Source organism: Bos javanicus, chromosome 1, assembly GCF_032452875.1.
Source record: "Bos javanicus breed banteng chromosome 1, ARS-OSU_banteng_1.0, whole genome shotgun sequence".
Taxonomy (NCBI): Eukaryota; Metazoa; Chordata; class Mammalia; order Artiodactyla; family Bovidae; genus Bos; species Bos javanicus.
This window is the reverse complement of record NC_083868.1, coordinates 74,695,844-74,717,289: the sequence shown is the minus strand read 5'-3', so window position 1 is coordinate 74,717,289 and position 21,446 is coordinate 74,695,844. Positions and strand designations below refer to the sequence as shown.

Below are 21,446 nucleotides of genomic sequence, written 5' to 3'. Positions count from 1 at the left end.
TTACTAGCATGTGACATGAATGCAATCGTGCGATAGTTTGAGCATTCTTTGGCATTGCCTTTCTTTGGGATTGGAATGAAAACTGACCTTTTCCAGTCCTGTGGCCACTGCTGAGTAGTCCAAATTTGTTGACATATTGAGTGCAGCACTTTCACAACATCATCTTTTAGGATTTGAAATAGTTCAACTGGAATTCTATCACCTCCCCTAGCTTTGTTCGTAGTGATGCTTTCTAAGGCCTACTTGATTTCACATTCCAGGATATCTGGCTCTAGGTGAGTGATCACACCATCGTGATTATCTGGGTCATGAAGATCTTTTTTGTATAGTTCTTCTTCTTCTTTTTTTTTTTTTTAAATATGGAACACTTCACGAATTTGCGTGTCATCCTTGTGCAGGGGCCATGCTAATCTTCTCTGTATCGTTCCAATTTTAGTATATGTGCTGCCGAAGCGAGCACTGTATAGTTCTTCTGTGTATTCTTGCCACCTCTTCTTAATATCTTCTGCTTCTGTTAGGTCCATACCATTTCTGTCCTTTGTTGAGCCCATCTTTGCATGAAAAGTTCCCTTGGTATCTCTAATTTTCTTGAAGAGATCTCTAGTCTTTCCCATTCTATTGTTTTCCTCTGTTTCTTTGCATTGATCACTGAGGAAGGCTTTCTTATCTCTCCTTGCTATTCTTTGGAACTCTGCATTCAAATGGGTATATCTTTCCTTATCTCCTTTGCCTTTGGCTTCTCTTGTTTTCATAGCTGTTTGTAAGGCCTCCTCAGACAACCATTTTGCCTTTTTGCATTTTTTTTTCCCTTGAGGATGGTCTTGATCACCGCCTCCTGTACAATGTCATGAACCTCTGTCCATAATTCTTCAGATCTAATCTGATAGACAGAGTCAGGCCACCTCCCTCCTTATCCATTCCTCTAAGTATGGGGAATCTTTTAGTAGTGGCTGTGCCTACACTCCTCTTCATACACTATTCACAGCCTGTGACAGATCTCACTAGCAGGGTTACCCTGCTTCCCCTTTAAATTCTTTAACAAACTCATGGACTTCTCTGTTCTGAATGAACACATGCCGCTAAAGCTAAGTCATACACTCAGGTGGTATTTTGGTTCCTCAGTCACTTTTTGTTGCTCTTAATGATTCTTGCTGATTGCCCAGGTAGAGAGAGATCCTTGCACCTGCTTTGTGAATAGCTCTTTGTTTTGAGAAAATTTCCTGCAGTCCCGTGAATTATGCCACTTAAAAATTTTAAATATACCATGCCTCATTTACATAATTATCACATACCTCTTCTCATTAGCACTTGCAATACTTTCCTTGCTCTTGCATTTATTAAATATCATGGATTAATAATCTTTGCCAAACAACTTGAAACCTAAACACATAAGGCAAATATGCAATAGAATATAAAAAAGAATGTACTGACCCCACCCCAAAGACAGCAACTGATGTCCTCTGTAAATGGTGAGCCCAACTGATGTATTTTGACATTGTTTTAGCCCTACTACCAGTTGTGAATGCTCTTAAATTGTACAATCTTGGAATGTCAAACCTAGAAGCTTATCTCATTTAGTTAAATACTTACATTTTACACATGGAAAAAAAGTAAGAGGTTGCAGGGAGTAATGGATTATGATCACGTGACTAAAACTTTAATGCTAATAACAAGCAGAATTTAATAGTATGTGAAGATTTTCTAGAGGCCCTCCAGCCTGCCCCACCAACTTTTAATAATGACATTTTATTTTCTCTAGCACAGCTGCTCCTCCGAGTCCTCTAAGAAAATTCTGTTTGCCTCATTCACAGGAGAAAGTGTAGAGAGTGATTCACCTGGAGACACATTGGATGTGATGTGTGTTTATGAATGTTTCATCAATTCTTAGGCTCTGGGTAATGGGGAAAAAAGAGAGAAGCTGAACAGGTCCATATGAACAAGATCCCTGAAAGAGAAAAGAGGAAAATGTTGGTGTAGGGTTAGAGATGGAAGGACACTAAAGAAGCTGATGCTTTTCAGAGAATTCAGAAAGTGAAAGCTATTATCAGTACTTCCTGTTTGCTCTCAGAATCCAATGCTGATTCATTTGACAGATAGCCATGTCTGAGTTAGCACCGATTTTTCCCACCATTACTGAATATTCCAAAAATCACTGAATAGATTACACTGTGAAAAATGCTGCATTTCAAGCTTTTATATGAAATATTCCTAATGTCAATGGAGAGAGAAGTATTATTCCTGGGCATGAGGATAAAGCCCAACGAAAAAAAATTTCTGTTACTTTTAAAATGTGTGAGATTAAACCATATGCAGTTGCTATTTTTATAGGCCTAAATGGTTGAATATTGGCAATTGCATAAAGTTAAATATAAAAATTTCACTTTCTATTCACAACATACATGTGTTTATTTCAATATAAGGATAGAATTTTAAATTTCTTACCATTGAGTAGAATTTGTGGACCAGGAAGGTAAACCATGTTTGGCCAGTAATTTGAGTATCCTCTGGCAGTTTGAGGGTGGAAGAAAAGCAACAAACATCTCAGAGATGCTAAGCTAGGCAGGGTAAGAGCCACGAGGGAGAACTGGACTGGCTGGATTCAAAGTCAACTTGGTGATGGGGTTTGTAGAATAGTTAGAGATCTAGGTTTAAGAATGAGCAGAATAAACTCCCTCCAGATAATCTGATCCCCAAATTATTTTAGTCTTGTCACCTTCACAGTGCTGAGTACGCCCTGTGTCAACCATTTCTAGGAAAATTTAGAGACTCTCCATCTGGAGTTTTCAGAGACAGAAGGTATATTCATAACAGGCAAGAACATCTATTTTGTCTTGACTCCTTTGTGTGTGTGTGTGTGTGTGTGTGTGTGTGGGTGGGTGGGTGGTTGGCTGTGTGGGTGTGGGGGTGTGTGCGCGTGCTAGGGGAATTTCCTGGGGTGGAAACTGGATTGTGATTTACTGGAATAGTGAAAGCAGAGGCTAGAAAGCAAAAGGTTAGAAACCAACACTAACTCTGGACAGTGGCTCTACTTATTTTGTAAGATGCCAGAAACTTTCCATTTTTCCCATTTAATTTCTGTTCGCTAATATCCGTTCCCTAGTCTCCTTAGTTGTAAAACATTTAAAATTAGAGCTTTGCTGTCTTGTCCAAGGGATAGACTGGGAAGCGGTGGGAACTTTTAGACAGGGAGAAATAGTAGGTTAAGTTCTGTGAGGTCTAAAGCAATGAAGGTGAAAGAGGAGAGTGAAAAAGTTGGCTTAAAATTCAACATTCAGAAAACTAAGATCACGGCATCCAGTCCCATCACTTCTTGGCAAATAGGTGGGGAAACAATGGAAACAGTGACAGACTTTATTTCTGGGGGCTCCAAAATCACTGCAGATGGTGAATGCAGCCATGAAATTAAAAGACGCTTACTCCTTGGAAGGAAAGTTATGTCCAACCTAGACAGAATATTAAAAAGCAGAGCATTACTTTGCCGACAAAGGTCTATCTAGTCAAAGTTACAGTTTTTCCAGTAGTCATGTATAGACGTGAGAGTTGGACTATAAAGAAAGCTGAGTGCTGAAGAACTGATACTTTTGAACTGTGGTGTTGGAGAAGACTCTTGAGAGTAGTCCCTTGGACAGCAAGGAGATTCAACCTGTCCATCCTAAAGGAAATCAGTTCTAAATATTCATTGGAAGGACTGATGCTGAAGCTGAAACTCTAATACTTTGGCCACCTGATACAAAGAACTGACTCATTTGAAAAGACCCTGATGTTGGGAAAGAGTGAAGGTGGGAGGAGAAGGGGACAACAGAGGATGAGATGGTTTGATGGCATCACCGACTCGATGGACATGAGTTTGAGCAAGCTTCAGAAGTTGGTGATGGACAGGGAAGCCTGGTGTACTGTAGCCCATGGGCTCACAGAGAGTCGGACACAACTGAGCGACTGAACTGAACTGAAGGCAATGAAGATAAAAAAGATCCTGGGTCTGAGGACTTACTGTTAGAAAGATACATGTAGCAGGAGGAAGGGAAGTGAAGTCGCTCAGTTGTGTCCAACTCTTTGCAACCCCATGGACTGTAGCCTACCAGGCTCCATCCATGAGATTTTCCAGGCAAGAATACTGGAGTGGGTTGCCATTTCCTTCTCCAGAGTATCTTCCCAACCCAGGGATCGAATCCAGGTCTCCCGCATTGCAGGCAGACATTTTACCGTCTGAGCCACCAGGGAAGCCCGAGGAGCAGGAGCGTTCCTCAAAAGCCCTATAAGGGTATGGATGCTTTGACCAGACACTTTGCTCATAAAAGTGAAAGTTCACCAATCTTTTCAGGTTCCACATAAATGCATCACTATATAATAGTTGTTTTCTCCTTCTGAGTTACTTCACTCTGTATAACAGTCTCTAGGCCCATCTACATCTCTACAAAAAGCCCAATTTATTTCCTTTTTATGGCTAAGTAATATTTCATTGTGTATATATATATATATATATATATATACCACATCTTCTTTATCCATTCTTCTAGAGGCATAGACATAGAGAATAAACATATGGACAGCAAGGGAGAATGAGGAGGGGTTATGATAAATTGGGAGATTGGGGTTGACATATATACACTACTATGTGTAAAACAGATAACTAATGAGAACCTATTGTATAGCCCAGGGAACTCTACTCAGTGCTCTGTGGTGACCTAAATGGGAAGGAAATACAAACAACAGGTGATACATATATATATATATATATCAATATCAGATCAGATCAGTCGCTCAGTCGTGTCTGACTCTTTGTGACCCCATGAATCGCAGCACGTCAGGCCTCCCTGTCCATCACCAACTCCCAGAGTTCACTCAGACTCATGTCCATCGAGTCATTTGTGCCATCCAGCCATCTCATCCTCTGTCCTCCCCTTCTCCTCTTGCCCCCAGTCCCTCTCAGCATCAGACTCTTTTCCAATGAGTCAACTCTTCGCATGAGGTGGCTAAAGTACTGGAGTTCCAGCTTTAGCATCATTCCTTCCAAAGAAATCCCAGGGCTGATCTCCTTCAGAATGGACTGGTTGGATCTCCTTGCAGTCCAAGGGATGCTCAAGAGTCTTCTCCAACACCACACTTCAAAAGCATCAATTCTTCGGCGCTCAGCCTTCTTCACAGTCCAACTCTCACATCCATACATGACTACAGGAAAAACCATAGCCTTGACTAGACGAACCTTTGTTGGCAAAGTAATGTCTTTGCTTTTGAATATGCTATCTAGGTTGGTCATAACTTTCCTCCCAAGGAGTAAGCGTCTTTTAATTTCATGGCTGCAGTCACCATCTGCAGTGATTTTGGAGCCCAGAAAAATAAAGTCTGACACTGTTTCCACTGTTTCCCCATCTATTTCCCATGAAGTGATGGGACCGGATGCCATGATCTTTGTTTTCTGAATGTTGAGCTTTAAGCCAACTTTTTCACTCTCCACTTTCACCTTCATCAAGAGGCTTTGTAGTTCCTCTTCACTTTCTGCCATAAGGGTGGTGTCATCTGCATATCTGAGGTTATTGATATTTCTCCCAGCAATCTTGATTTCAGCTTGTGTTTCTTCCAGTCCAGCGTTTCTCATGATGTACTCTGCATAGAAGTTAAATAACCAGGGTGACAATATACAGCCTTGACGTACTCCTTTTCCTATTTGGAACCAGTCTGTTGTTCCATGTCCAGTTCTAACTGTTTCCTCCTAACCTGCATACAAATTTCTCAAGAGGCAGATCAAGTGGTCTGGTATTCCCATCTCTTTCAGAATTTTCCAGTTTATTGTGATCCACATAGTCAAAAGCTTTGGCATAGTCAATAAAGCAGAAATAGATGTTTATATATACACATACCTATATATGTGTGTGTGTATATATATATATGATTTACTTTGCTGTACAGTAGAAACTAACACAACATTGTAAAGCAACTATACTCCAATAAAAATTAAAACAAACAAGCAAAAAGATCAAATGGGAAAGAAAAGTGAAAGTCCATAGGCATGTGAATATTGCCAGCTGTGTGAGTAAGAGCCTGGGGCCAATGAGTCAAATCTTTACAGAAAAGAGCAGAGCGTGCTTACACAGACTCTTGGCTCCTACAACCACATGCGTTGATGCCAATAGAAGAGTAGCAAAGGGCAGCCTCATGAAAGGAGAAAAAAATCATTTGAAACCCAGCTAGGAAGAGAAGAAATCAGTCTGGTTTCCTTTTAAGATTCAAATTAATTCAGAATGTGGTTTTTCCATTTCTCAGAGTCATCTCTCAATTTTTCTCCACTCAAATCTTAAAGAAGGGGACCACATCAAGAAAATATTTGATCTACTCCATAATCAGACCAAATGTTAAGTATTCAAGTCCTTATTTTATTTCAAAATGAGTGTTTCTTGATACCTGGGCAAAATCTGATAGTTTTCCTTTCATACATTTTCTTGGTCAGTACCAGGACTTTAGAAGGAGTTCTCGTTTGATTTTTAAAAGATAATTAGCAAACTGGATATCTATACAAAAGTAATTTTGTACCTCAGCAAAAGAGTGTAGTCAGCAGATAATTCACTCCTGTGGCTTTTCATTAGCCAACTCTCCCTTGGGGCAATTTAGAGGTTAAGGCCCTTCTCATCTACTCTCTCAGCAGCTGTTGGAATTACAGCTGCATTTCACCAGGCAAGGGGAAAAAAGGATAACTCTCACCAGAACTAACCTTTATAATTAAGGTAGATGTCATTTATTACGTGTCTCATATGTTATTCATTTTAGGTCTATTATTTAATCCTCTCAACAACCCTATGAGTTAGAGCTCATTTCTATGTTAAAGAGGTTGGGGTGGGGGGACAAAAAAACCAGGTTTGAGGATATTAAGTAGTTTCCCTGACTCACACAGTTAATAAATGGCAGACTGGTCATGGTCTTTGTGACTCCAAAGTCTACTACCTTTCTGCTCTGGCCTTATAGCATCCCTCCCCTTTAATTCCACACACAGGATTAAAAAAAATCTCAGCCATCATCAAGGCTCCTGGGAATAAGAGTATCTAAGAGGAGAAGGCAGTGGCACCCCACTCCAGTACTCTTGCCTGGAAAATCCCATGGATGGAGGAGCCTGGTGGGCTGCAGTCCATGGGGTCGTGAAGAGTCGGATACAACTGAGCGACTTCACTTTCACTTTTTACTTTTATGCATTGGAGAAGGAAACGGCAACCCACTCCAGTGTTCTCGCCTGGAGAATCCCAGGGACGGCGGAGCCTGGTGGGCTGCCGTCTATGGGGTTGCACAGAGTCGGACACGACTGAAGTGGCTTAGCAAGAGGAAATGCAAGTACCTCATCTCCCAAAGGTGATACATAACCCCACTGCTATAGTGGTTTTCATAATTTTTTAAATGCAAAAAACTTACCCAGAACCTACTTGGAAAGTAGAAACACACTTTATTAATGTATGTTTACATGGTAAGATCAAATGTGCTACTTTTGCATAGTATAAAGAAGTAAGCTATTTTTATAAATATGAAAATCTGAAATTAGGAGTAAAATTCGCATTTTTATTTTTTATCAGCTTGACTATCAATTAAATACAGAATATTTACACAACCCCCTAAAGCAGCTTCTGAAAATTATTACTGTAGAATCTTTCCTTCATCTCTTCAAAATGTACCATCTCCTAAGAACCAGAAACGGAGGGAATAAGGAAGAGTTCCTGCTCTTAAGAGCTCATGTTTTAATCAAAAGAGAAATAGCATGATGACAAATAATGTAAGGATGAAATGTCAACTGAAGTACAAAATAGTATGGGGGTTTGGAGCAGGATGCTGACTAGGTGTGAGGTGGGGATATTGGTTGGAGAAGAGGTAGCTTTTCAAGAGTGATGGGAATAATCCATCTTGTGATCAAGAAAACAGCTTTCAGATGGAGAGGAAGGCATGATGATGAGGAAAAGGGTAGATAACAGAGCTAAAAGACAATCTGTGTTGTGCGTGGGGGAGAGTTGTGATGTTATGACTAGACAGGAGAGTTGGCATCGGGTGGTAAAGTCTGTGAATGCCCTCCTGAAGAAGTGCAGCTCCTGAGCTATAGGTAAAGGAAACCATCAGAAAGATTTTGAGCAAGGAAATGAAGATAACTAAACTGTCCTTTCCATGACGTTAGTCTGACAGCAAGCTCCAGTGAAACATGGAGAGAAGAAGGGACAGGCTATTATGAAGGAGAACAATGAATATGATTATCATGACTCCAGTGAGTGGGGTCATTCCAAAGAAGGATTCTTCATGAGGAAGCAAGGAGACAAGTCCAAAACTATGGGATGGAAGGAGTAAGGATACAGAGATGTCCTGGGATGCTGGGTTTAATAGTGCTTCTCCAAAAGTCACATCCACATGGAAACCATAATTGTGACCTTATTTGGAATAAGGTCTTTGCAGAGATAATCAAGTTACAATGAGGTCATACTGGATTAGGCGGGGCCCTAAATCCAATGACTGCTGCCCTTGCAAGGACAAGAGAGATTTGGAGACATGAAAAGACAGACCCACAGGTAAGAAGGCCATGTAACAATGGACACAGAAGTTAAGATGATGTTGTTGCATGCCAAAGAACACTGAGGCCTGCTAGCAACCATTAGTAGCTAGGAGGAGGCAAGGAAGGAGGCTTCACTAAACCTTTTAGAGAACAGTGCTCTGTGAACACCTTGATTTTGGACTTCTAGCCCCTGGCCCATGAGAGAATACATTTCTGTTGTTTTAAGCCAACAAGTGTGTGGCAATTTGTCACAGCAGCTCCCAGAAACTAAACCACCTGGTAAAACTTAGAATAATAGAGATCACCCTCAGGGTCAAGGAAAGATTTATAAACAGGGCTTCCTGATAGTTCAGTTAGTAAAGAATCTGCCTGCAATGCAGGAGACCCTCATTCAATTCCTGGGTTGGGAAGATCCTCTAGAGAAGTGATAGACTACCCACTCCAGTACTCTTGGGCTTCCCTTGTGGCTCAGCTGGTTAAGAATCTGCCTGCAATACAGGAGACCCCGGTTCAATTCCTGGGTTGGGAAGATCCCCTGGAGAAGGGAAAGCCTACCCACTTCAGTATTCTGGCCTGGAGAATTCCATGGACTGTATAGTTCATGGAGTTGCAAAGACTCGGACATGACTGAGTGACTTTCACTTTCAATATACTAACAAGAAGAGAGCACCTTTCTATGAAAAATTCCACTATGGGCCTTTGTTGGGGGCACAGAGGTAAACAAAGCATTGCATCTAATTCAAGACTCTCACATACTAATTCATAAAGATCATGATAATCAGTAAAGGGACTGTAGCAGATGAAAAAGTTGACCCTCAGCAGAGAGAACAGACGTACTAAAATCCACAGGGCTATCAAGTGGCAGAACTGGATTTGAACCCATCTTTCCTGCCTCCTAATTGAGTTCTAAAGAAAGATTTTCACAGGAGAGAAAAGTGAAAAGGAGGAGCATGGCAGGGTGGATGAAGAGGCTTAGAAAAAGGAGCCTGGAGCTCTTCAAGAATCAGCCCCTATTTTCTTTTCTAAAAATCTGTACCTAGATGGAAGTGTGATCATCTGCTTGCGGATTCCCAGTCCCCAGGTTCTGACTCCCCTAATGTCTGAGAGTGCCGTCCTATTTCTTTTAAATCTTCAAAGAATGACAAGAGTGACTTCATTGCTTTGACCATTTTAATCTCGGCTGCTACAATAATGAAACTTGGAATAGGTAGGTCACCACAAGTTCAGAACAAATGTGTCAAGTGTTTCAGAAGCTGTGGGCTTAGAGAAAAACTAGATGTGCCAGCCAATAGAGATAACCACTGCCTTGGGAAAGGCATTTGATGTGTGTTTTCATCACACATTAATATTACAAATTGTTTGGATTTGAGGGGAAAAAAATCACCATGCTGGTTGTTTAAGTTATTCTCTCTTTCTTTTAGGAGGAACTAAAATATGAACCAGCCAGAAAGAAGAGATTTGGTTGACCAAGACATGTCTTAGAGTTTGGTCAAGGGCTCTGCTCACAGGTTTCTACACTTGTACAAATGCTGAAGATGGAAAGGCCTTTCCTGATTTGTTTGGAGAGTTGAAATAGAATTTTGGTAGGTACTGTATCACTTAATTCTTAGAACAACCTTAGAGATCTCAGTCGACCTTTTCATGTGAGAGATGTTAAGGCTGATTCCCCAGAGAGGGGAAATGACTTGCTAAAAGTAAATTAACACAAGAGGAAATGACATGACAAACACTTGCAGAGATGTTTGGCTTATTTAGTCACTGGAAAAATAGAAAACAAAGCAAACTCATGACACTACTTTACATCCATTGAGTCAACAAAAATTCAATATTTTATATATAATTTTATTTTATCTCAATTAATGATCAGGCAAGGAAAGAGACACATTCATCCATGGAAGACATAGTAATTGCATTAAACTGGTAAGTTTCTTTTCAAAGGCAATATGCTAATTTAAACCACGAGTCATAAACACGGTCCTACCCTGTGACTCAGTAGTCTAATCCTTACATCCTAAGGATTTGTAGATCTGTTCAAAGACTTTTAGAAGGGTGTGATTCAGAATTTGAGACCTTTAAGATCTTATCGCCTGAGCTTTTTCAAAAGCATGTGAACAAATGGAGAGCCACAGAGAAATGATTTTCCAAGTTTCTGAGCCAGGGTTGGAATCTAAGATTCCTGCCCAAGCATAAGATTCCTGCTCTGAAGTAGTTTAGTGAAAAGATAAATACAACCCAGATCTCCTTAAATCAAAGAGCTAGTTTAGCATATTGTTAAGAGCCTGGCTTCCTGGGATCAGACTGTGGCTCTACCACTGGCTGAGTGGTTTACAGCAGGTACTTAATTTTTGTGTTCTATCAACCAAACCTGTGTGCTAAGAGAATCTTTTGTATATTTCCACCATTGCTGCCACACCCAGTTTAGGTGGGCTCTGACTGACTCTGTGACCTTGTGCAGGCAAACTATAAGGTACTTTGCCTCTAGCCCTGACACCTGCCTCTTGTCACCAATCCTGAGGCTTCCCTGCTGATACTCAGGTGTGATATGTGCCAAGTCCAAAGTGTGTCGGAGTAAAGATCTCATGGAGCAGATGGGGACTCGTGGATAAACAGTTCCTCTTTCCTCCCCTTGTATAACTATTTGAGATGCGTTTTTACAGCTTTCTTGCTGGAGGTCTCCAGAGGAGATAGTCTCATGAGATGGAGCAATTGATCACATTTGATGGTTACCAGCTGGATAATGCACCTTCAAATGGACTTTCCCCACTTTCTTGCCTCGTTTTACTATTGCCTGCTTCCTTGAGGTTGAACCCTGAATAAAGCAATTCATGTTACTCTTGGCTTTGGACTCCACTTTTTTTTTTTAATTTTTTATTTATTTTTGGCTGAGCTGGTCTTCATTGCTGTGCAAGGGCTTTCTCTAGTTGCAGTGAGTAGGGGCTACTCGTGGTGTGTGGGCTTCTCATTGTGGCAGATGCTCTTGTTGCAGAGCACAGGCTGTAGGGTGCAAGGGCTTCAGTAGTTTCGGCACATGGGCTCAGAAGTGGTGGCCCCCAGGCTCTAGACCACAGGCTCAGTGATTGTGGTGCACAGGCTTAGTTGCCCTCAACGTATGTGATCTTAGTTCCTGGACCAGGGATTAAACCCATGTCTCCTGCATTGGTAGGTGGATCCTTAATCACTGGGCAACCAGGGAGGTCCCTCCACTTTCTTTCCTCTGAAGCCAAACAAAGACAGATGGTACCTAGCTATATATGGTTATAGGGAAGAAACATTTAATGAGTTAAAATAGATAATGTGCTCAGAACTGTGTCTGACATATAGTAATTATTTTGTAAGCATGAGCTATTTTTATCTATCATAACACTATGTATCACTGTGTACTGAAAATGGAAAATATTTAGACGCTACATGGAGAACTGTATGTGAAATAATAGTAACCAAAAACAGCACTAAGAAACAGGCATCACATAGATTATAACTCCATAAAAATTATATATACCCCCTGGTGGCAGAGGGATGCTATGGAGCTGGAATTGTGACTCTATAATGGGGAAGAGGTGCTATGCTTATGTTTCCCCAAAGGTGGTTATTTATCCAAAGTGGAATTTAAATAAATGGATTGGATACAGTCTCTTGGAGACTCTGCACACATTTCTGCTGAGAAATACGATCCAGTGCTCCTCCTAGATGGAAAAGCCTTCCAAGCGGGACTTTTATTTTTTGTATTATAGTTTTAAGCCACTTTCCTATAATTCACTGTTTATAAAGACTGGAAACCAAGAGGCAGTAATTGTGATGAAACAATTTACTTTACCTGTGCGCAGGGATCTCTGTTTCTACTTCTGTGGGGCTGTGACATGGCAGACACCTCTCCCCGACTTGGGGACCAATCTCCTTTTCAGTGAGTCCTCAGCATGTCACCAATTCAGTAAGGCAATGAGACTGGCTTCTCCCCTCTCCTCTAAGGCCTTTTGGAGTGCAGGCTAGGAAAAGGTGATATGCAAATTACAAGGACCCAAACCTTGAACTTGACTTCTTTAGAATCTCATATACATCACTCTTGTCAGAGAATGGGTTAATGTGAACAGGAAGCTTCTTTCTTTGGAGATGGGACCCATTTATTTGTCTGGGAGCCCTGGTCTGTCTTTGGTCACATGACCCATGTTGGTTTAAACTCTCTAATGGCTTCCCTAGGCACTTAAGAGTTAAATCCAACTTCTCGTCTCCATTACAAAACTTCTTCAACCTGCTCCTGTTATCTCTCAGTCCTTATTTTATACTGCTCTCCCTGGCTCACTCTTCTCTAGCTATATCAGTTTGTTGTTGTTGTTTCTTAAATGTTTCAAGCTTGGTTTCACCTAAGGCTCTTCAGACTTACAGCCCAGAACACTCCTTCCCTTGACGTTCACTCATCCAATTTCTTGTCGTCACCCAGATCCCTTCAGAGAAGCATTCCCTGGCCATGTGGGCTAAGATCCCTGAGTCACGCTATTGTGTATTACCCAACTGCAGTTCTCTGAAGGATAGCCATCCAGTGTTGTTTCTGTGTTTAGTTGTTATTTGTCCACCATGAGGCATAAACCTCAGAGGGGAAGGAACCATGTGTATTCTATTCTCCTGTTCTTCCTCAGAGCCTATAATGGGGCCCAACACAGTACGCTCAGCAAGTATACGGGGGCTTCTCTGGTGGCTCAGTGGTAAAGAATCCACCTATCAATGCAGAAGACTCATGTTTGATCCCTGATTCGGGAAGATCCCCCATGCTGCAGAGCAACTAAGCCCATGTACCACAACTGATTGAGCCTGTGCTCCAGAGTCTGGGAACTGAAGCTACTGAGCCCATGTGCCCCAGAGCCCATGCTCCACAAGAGGAGCCACTGCGAGGAGAAGCCTGTGTACCACAGCTGGAGAGTAGCACCTGCTCCCTGCAACTAAAGTCTGTGTCCAGTAACGAAGACCCCGCACAGACAAAAGAAGTAAATAAAAATGAAAAAAACTATATGGCATGAATGTATACTATATATCAATAATAAGTATGTGTAGCAGGTATTTCCAGGTGGCTCAGGCAGAGAAAAAGCTGCAAATGATAGCCTTTCTTCTCTCTCTTGAAGTAGAAAGTAGGTCAGTTACATTGCTTTTATATCCCTTTGTACACCAAAAAATATGTTATTAATACCTTTCAAGCAGTGAAGGAAAAAGAGGGCACAGAGGCTGATCTAACCTGTGCCTTGTAGCTTGTTGGCTCAGAATAGGAACTGGTTGAAGAATCACACACAGCTCCAGATTTAAAGATTTACCGTAAAACTGTAGTCATCGAGACAGTGTGGTACATACTGGTGACAGGATAAGCACATTGATCAGTGGAACAGACCAGACAGCCCAGAAACACCCATACAAATATGGTCAGTTGATTTTTGCAAAGTTCCTAAGGCAATTCAGTGAAGAAAGAATGGTCTTTTCAACAAATGATGTTGACATGATTGGATATCCATGAACCAAAACATGAATTTTTACCTAAATCTCATACCTTCCATGAAAGAAAACTCAAAATGAGTCATAGAGCTAAATGTAAAACAGAACAATAAAACCTTTAGGAGAAGTCATAGATACATATATGTTTCTGACCTAGAGTTAGTAGAGTCTTTTTTGTGTTGTTGAAAATAACACAAATTTGTTACCTTAATGTTTCTGGAGATTAGAAATCTGGGTTTTGTTGAGCTAAAATCAAGGTGTTAGTAGGGCTGTAATCTTTCTGGAAGTTCTAGGGGAGAAAGTATTTCCATGCCTTGTTCAGCTTCCAGAAGATTCCTTGGCTCAGGACCCTTTACTCCATCCTCAAAGCCAATGGCACCCCAATCCAGTACTCTTGCCTGGAAAATCCCATGGACGGAGGAGCCTGGAAGGCTGCAGTCCATGGAGTCGCTGAGGGTTGGACACGACTGAGCGACTTCACTTTGACTTTTCACTTTCATGCATTGGAGAAGGAAATGGCAACCCACTCCAGTGTTCTTGCCTGGAGAATCCCAGGGACGGGGGAGCCTGGTGGGCTGCCGTCTATGGGGTCACACAGGGTCGGACACGACTGAAGCAACTTAGCAGCAGCAGCAGCAGCAAAGCCAATACTAGCATATTCTTGTCTCTCTCTCTTTCTCTCTTACCCTGTCCCTCAGTCGGAGAGGTCTTCAACATGACACCAGACACCTGATCCATAAAAAATTGATATATTAAGTAAATTGGACTTCATAAAAATTAAAAGCTCATACTTGGTGAAAGACACTATTAAGATAATGAAAAGCAAATGAATAAATGAAAATACTTGTAAGTCCCATTTGATTGAATAAAAATATTTGTAAATCTTATTCCTGACAAAATACTCTTATTTCTATTATGTAAACTCAATTTTAAGAAAATAAACAATTTAATTTAAAAAATGGGCAAAAATATTGGACCAATTTGCTGGAGAGGAAATAAGAGTGACAAATAAGCACGCATAAAAGGATATAATAGGAAAATGAAAATTAAACCACCATGAGATACCATCGTACACCTATAAAAATGGCTAAAATTTTAAAAATTTAGAAAATCAATGACTAACTTTACCAAGTCTTGATGAGTTTGTGGAAAAACCAAAATTCTCTTGCACTTTTGCAGAGGAGGCAAAAATTATACAGCCATTTTGGAAAATAGTTTGGCAGTTTCTTATAATATTAAGCAAACACTTGGCATATGACTCAACAGCCCACTCCTACGTGTTTACTCTGAGAAGATGAAAACTTATGCTTACGTGAAAACCTGTACATAAATGTTTATAGCAACTTTACTCATAACCACATCCAACCGAAAACAATCCAAATTACTTTCAACAGATGAATGATAAACAAATGCAGTGCATCCATATGATGGAAAACGATTCAGCAGTAAAAAGGAACAGAAAGGGAAACATGGATAGAACTCAAAGGCATTATACCGAGAGATGCCTCTTTGAAAGGTTCTATGTTGCATGATTTCATTTACATCACATTCTCAAAAAGACAAGACTATAGTGACAGAGACCAGGTCAGGAAGTGCAGAGGTTGGTGAGGGACGAAAGTGTGGCTGCGAACATGAAGGAGTTTTTCAGGGCAATGGAACTGTTCTGTATACCAGTCATAATAGTGATGATAGGAATGTATTCATATGTTAGAATTCATGGAACTGTACACCAAGGTCAGTTTTGTTACATGTAATTTAAAAAATAAAATTAAGAAAAATATGACTGATACTGAGACCTTGAATCCAGATTCCATTGTTTTCTGGGCATGCCATATTGGACTAGGTACTTTCTTTACATACCAGTTTTCTTATAACCTCAAATACATATGAGTATCCACGTTTCAGTGGGATATTTGGTTAACTGAATGGGGCAATGTATGTAAAGTTGTATGTGCAGTGGTGTATAGTAAGCACACAATATACATTAGCTGTCAATAACAGGGTCTCAATTTTCAGGAAAAAAAAAATCTTTAGTGGAGGCTGTATAGCATGGTAAAAAGAACATGAGCTTTGTGGACAGTCAGACTTAGCTTTGAAGTACTTATCATCTTGAACAAGTTAATCACCCTCTCGGAATTCAGTTTCCTAATCCTAAAAACATGTGTAATAATAGTCACTTTATAATATTGTGGTGAGCATAGCAATTACATATGGAATACCTGGCACTTAGTTGGTGCTCAATAAATGATAGCTGTAATTATGATTTAGAGTGTTTCAATAAATAAAACATAATTTCTCCTGACAGTGAAAAATTATGCTTACAAATGGATAATCCCCAATGATTAATTACACAGCCAAAGAAAGGGCTGATGTTATGCAAATGTTTTAGTTTGTACTGGACTGGCCATTCACACATATTTTCCTATTCATAGCCAAAATATTAATTGGTTGAAATGAGTGCTGTTGCATTCTAATGAGCTCTTAAAAGGGCAAAAGGTTTTTTCTAGCACAATGCAGAATAGATTTTCTGTGATAGTGTGTGTTTTTCCATTTTGCTATTTTGTTTTGTAAATCTAGTCCACAGTTCTATAAGGTGACCTTCATTTTATAATACTTTCCATCTCTCATCTCAAGGGTATGTTTCAGAGCAAATTAAAGTAGGCGCCAAAGGAACCTTGAGTCATCAGCCAGAGAGGCCTAGTTATCTCTATGGACTAGATGTTCAGAGAGAAGCTGAAACTCTTCTGGATTGATGGTTTTCTGGGTTACTCTCGTAGTCATTATCACTGCCGGCATCACTGTCATATCATCATCATCATCGTCATCCACCGGGTTCAGGTTATTAAAAAAGCACTCTTTGCTTCTATAGCACCTCTGATCTTCCTGAATATTATTTATATTTCTTTTTTTTTAACCTGCTTTGTTCATTGATCCACGAAAAGGGTAACAGTTGTGTTAAGATGGTAATGCCTGTACATTTAAAGAAACAATGTCACTCTTTCAGCCAGGTATATAAGAACACACCTTCAGCCAAAGACATTTCTTATAAGTTAGGTTATTCTTCAGTGTTAATAAAAGTGTTCTGAAATGGGTGATATGATTTTATTGTTGCTTATGATATTATAGAGATTATTGATTGGAAAGGAAGAACAGAGTACTTGAAGCACAAAGCTGGAAAAGAATTTAGAAATCTTTCTAAGATTCCAGATCTAGAAATTCTAAGGTTCTAGGAGATCTAGAGAAGAGCATCCTGGACAAGTGTGATGGGCAAGTGGGAGGCCAAATAGGACTGTGAGCCCCGGTGTCCGGCCCACAGGATAGGCTTGTGCTTGTGCTCAGTTGTCTGGCTCTTTGGAGCCCCATGGACCAAGTTCCTCTGTCCATTTGATCATCCCTGCAGAATATTGGAGTGGGTTGCCATGCCCTCCTCCAGGGTTTTTTCCTGACCCAGGGATGGAACCTGCATCTTCTGCATTGGCAGGTGGATTCTTTACCATTGAGTCCCCTGGGAAGCTGGACCATGGCCTGGTAGTCCAGAGTATTAGCTACATTTTACTTATCTATTCCCCTGGTGGCTAAGATGGCGAAGAATCTGCCTGCAATGTGGGAGACCTGGGTCAGGAAGATCCTCTGGAGAAGCAAATGGCAATCCACTGCAGTATTCTTGCGTGGAGAATCCCACAGACAGAGGAGCCTGGGGTCACAAAGAGTTGGACATGGCAGAGCGACTAACACCTCTGTGGATACTAGGTAACAGATTTTGATACTGCAAACAATGCAACAGTTAACATCGTTTCATGTATCCCCCTGATGAACTCATGGGAGAAATTCTCTGAGTACACCATTAGTGAGATTGTTGGGTCATGGGATACACTGATCTTAATTTGACTCAGCATTACCAGATTCCTTTCCACAAGGTTGTATGTTTTACACTAAAACCAGCAGTGCCTGATTGTTCCCGTGTGCTCAAATCTTTGCCAACGTTTGGTATTATCTTCCTCTCTTATTTTACCATTTTGGTATGTGTAAAGTGGGACTGCATTGCTATAGCTTGCATTCTTCTGATTATTAACATCTCTTCCTTTCATTCTTAAATTACCTACTTAAGGTCTTTCTTTCTTACCAATTACCTTTTCACACCCTTTGAATAGTTTTCTATTTGTTTTTCTGTTTCTTTTTTGTTGATTTTGTAGGAGTTCATACATAGTCTAGATATTCATCTCTTGACTGTTGCAGATGTCACAAATACATTTTTGCATTCTGCCCTCTGCTATTGTGTCTTTTACCAAGCAGGAATCCTTAACTTTGATGGTGTCAAATCCATCAGCTTTTAACTTTATGGTTTGTACTTTGGGATGTTCCTTTGGAAGATTTTCTTTATCTTTCACAAATATATATTATGTACTCTTTTAATAACCGTATAGTTGTATTGTTAGCGTTTAGATCCTTAATCTCTCTGGAGCCCAGGTTTGAATATGGTATAAGGTTGGGCTACAGCTTTGTATTTCCTCACTCATACTAATATTGCACCTTCCCTAGTGCCATCTAAGCAATCTACCGTTTCACCTCGATTCCATTCCAGTCCCATTTGAAATGCTTTAGGATCTAAACATTTTCTACTAAATCCAGTAAGATTTCTTGGATCATAGATACATATGCTAAATCCTGAGAAGAACAGTGCTGGTTGGATAGCTTATTGGCAACTGAAGCCAAGACCAGGATGCATGAGATAGGATGCAGGGTTTAAAATCTTTAGAGCCTATTCACAGCATTGTAAGACTCAGCTTACTGCAATAATGAAGTCTGCAATTCAACAGGAAAACACAACCTTTCCTGTTGTGTCAAGATAAGAAGACTAGACCTAATGAACTCCATGAACTGGTTTGGACTTGCAGGCCAGTCTAATCCTCTCTGGACATCAACTGTTTCAATTAGGAAATGACTTTCATTTGATGTAGCGGACTACCAATTAAATTTTTATGTGAGGAGTTTTTGAAGCTAAAGAAAATTTTAGAAAAACCACTGGTGTAGATGGTCTCCCAATTTTCTCTAAATTTTCTTGTTAGAGTTCCACCTTTTCATTGAATTTTAGTTATCATCTATTATTAATATGAATTCATCTTTAATTTTTATCTCTAAGTTGGCTATTCAGAACAATGGGTAAGAACTACTATAGTATCTTTGCTCTGCACAATGAGGGTCAATAAATATTTGATGAGCAAAAGGAGGTTGGTGATACCAGGTGAATGGAAAGGGTCATTTTCATTTTTTATGTCAATAAACCATGGAGGAGAAGGGAAAAACATTTTTAAGTGAATTGGTAATTTGTCTTTTTTCTTTGCAAATTAAATAAGACTGAGATACTTTCTGAGAATGTTTCATTAAATGAAGTCAATTTTATGAATGTTAATAATAGAAATGTTTTCCATGGTTATCCAAAGATGCATGTGGTACCCGCCTTCTTCAATTTACTTACAAGTAAGTGTCACTTGAGTCAGGCCGGGATGCAGCTTTTTCTGGAACGGATGATGGTGTGTGTATGTGTGTGTGTTCTTTGGAGGAAAGGAGCTCTATTTAGCAGTCATATGGTCATGGGAAGTTGGAAAGAAATGTAACTTCAACCGGAGCAGGGGCAGCAAAATCTCCCAGAGGGAAATGAGGGAGGTTGTTGAGAAAACATAGTCTCAGTTCATGCAAAACCTGATGCAAAGGCTCCACTTCCTGGCAACAAGCCAAGCTTTATTCTTTAGCAAAATACCTTGGGACCTTGAGAATACTCAGTAGCTATCTGTCAGAGGCCAGATTTGAATCCAGATCTGTCTGGCTCCCAAACCTTGTTCACTTCTCTGGACAACTCTTCACTTGAACAAATCTGTAATTTGTTCAGGTCAGTATCTGTAAGATTAAAATTTCATTAATCTGTTTCAAAAAAAAAAATACCCTGGGATCTTGAATCTTCATCAAATTCTTAATGAAATCTTTAGCCAACAGGGTAGCTCAGTAGAAGAGCCCAGTTCTGTCCTTCAACATCTGTGGTGCGAAGCCATCAAAGGCAGGAAAATGTGTTTAATTCTTGGGATAAAATTGTTGCAAAAGGAAGGCCTGTGGAGGAAGGGCTTCTTTAGAGACTTTCTCAAGTCCAATTCTTGGACATACTGTGTCTCCAGTCACTGAGGACTATTTCCCTTGAAAGGGTTTTGCAAATGTTTGGCATCTCAGTTACTATGGCAGATGGAGAAATGGAACCCACCAGAAGGCACTGAATGGGCCAAGGACCGTTCCGAGCCTGTAGTGAAGGCTCCTTACAGAGATCTGAAACCAGTGCAGCTTTTTCTGGAACAGATGATGGTGTGTGTATGTATGATGTGTGTTCTGATGATTTGTATGAGGTATGGAAAGAAGGGCTTCAGTTTCACCATCTCAGAGCCAGTGGATCTAGAAGAGTTAAGGCTTCTTCTGAAGCAATCTTGACCAGATATAGGAGCCAAGTCAGGCATGCTTCCTCTGCTTCCCATGCCTTACTCAAATCCAACAAATATTTTCTACCTAAAGCACTGCCTCATTGTGCTTAATTGTTCATTCACTTATTCAGTGTGTATTGAATACCTGCTATGTGTCAGGTGCTGTGGCAGGAGCTGGACAATCACTGGGGACATAGGCTGTGTCCTCAAGAGACTCACGTGGGTTAGAGAGGCAGATAAGAAAACTTGTCATTCACAGACATAGAGAACAAACTTATGGACTCAGTGATTACGGCGAGGGGAAGGAGTGTGTGGGGCGAATGGAGAGAGTAGCATGGAAACACATATACTACCATATATAAAATAGATAGCCAGTGGGAACTTGCTGTATGACTCAGGGAACTCAAATCAGAGCTCTGAGACAACCCGGAGGGGTGGGATTGGGTAGGAAGTGGGAGGCAGGTTTGAGAGGGGACATATGTATACCTATGGCTGATTTATATTGATGTATGGCAGAAATCAACGCAATATTGTAAAGAAATTATTCATCGATTAAAAATAAATAAATTAAGAAAAAAAGAAAATGTCATTGAAAGATTTCTTTTTTTTTTGAGCTCATAACTTCATTCATTGTCTTATGTCTAGGTGAGTGACTACACCATTGTGGTTATCTGGGTCAATAGGAACTTCTTTGTATAGTTTTTCTGTGTATTCTTGCCACCTCTTCTTAACCTCTTCGGTTTCTTTTAGGTTCTTACTGCTTCTGTCTTTTATCATGCTCATCCTTGCATGAAATGTTCTCTTGATATCTCCGATTTTGTTGAAGAGACCTTGTCTTTCCAATTCTATCATTGTCCTCTATTTCTTCGTATTGTTCATTTAAGAAGGCCTTCTTATCTCTCCTTGCTATTTTGTGGAACTCTGCATTCAGTTCGGTATGGGTATATCTTTCCCGTTCTCCCTTGCCTTTCACTTCTCCTCTTTCCTCAGCTATTTGTAAA

General features: G+C 40.3%; 1 long non-coding RNA gene and 1 other non-coding gene across 2 annotated transcripts in view; one reads left to right on the top strand and one right to left on the bottom strand.

Moving 5' to 3' along the window:
• Nucleotides 1-12,244, top strand: part of LOC133244993 (uncharacterized) — a 29,540-nt gene extending 17,296 nt beyond the window's left edge. Inside the window, exons 2-3 of the long non-coding RNA XR_009735583.1 lie at nt 9,934-10,095; nt 11,170-12,244. This is a non-coding gene — a long non-coding RNA (uncharacterized LOC133244993). The remainder of the gene's footprint in view (nt 1-9,933; nt 10,096-11,169) is intronic.
• Nucleotides 354-460, bottom strand: LOC133255539 (U6 spliceosomal RNA). The gene has a single exon (XR_009738967.1). It is a non-coding gene; the product is annotated as a U6 spliceosomal RNA (small nuclear RNA).
• Nucleotides 12,245-21,446: the final 9,202 nt, after the last annotated feature.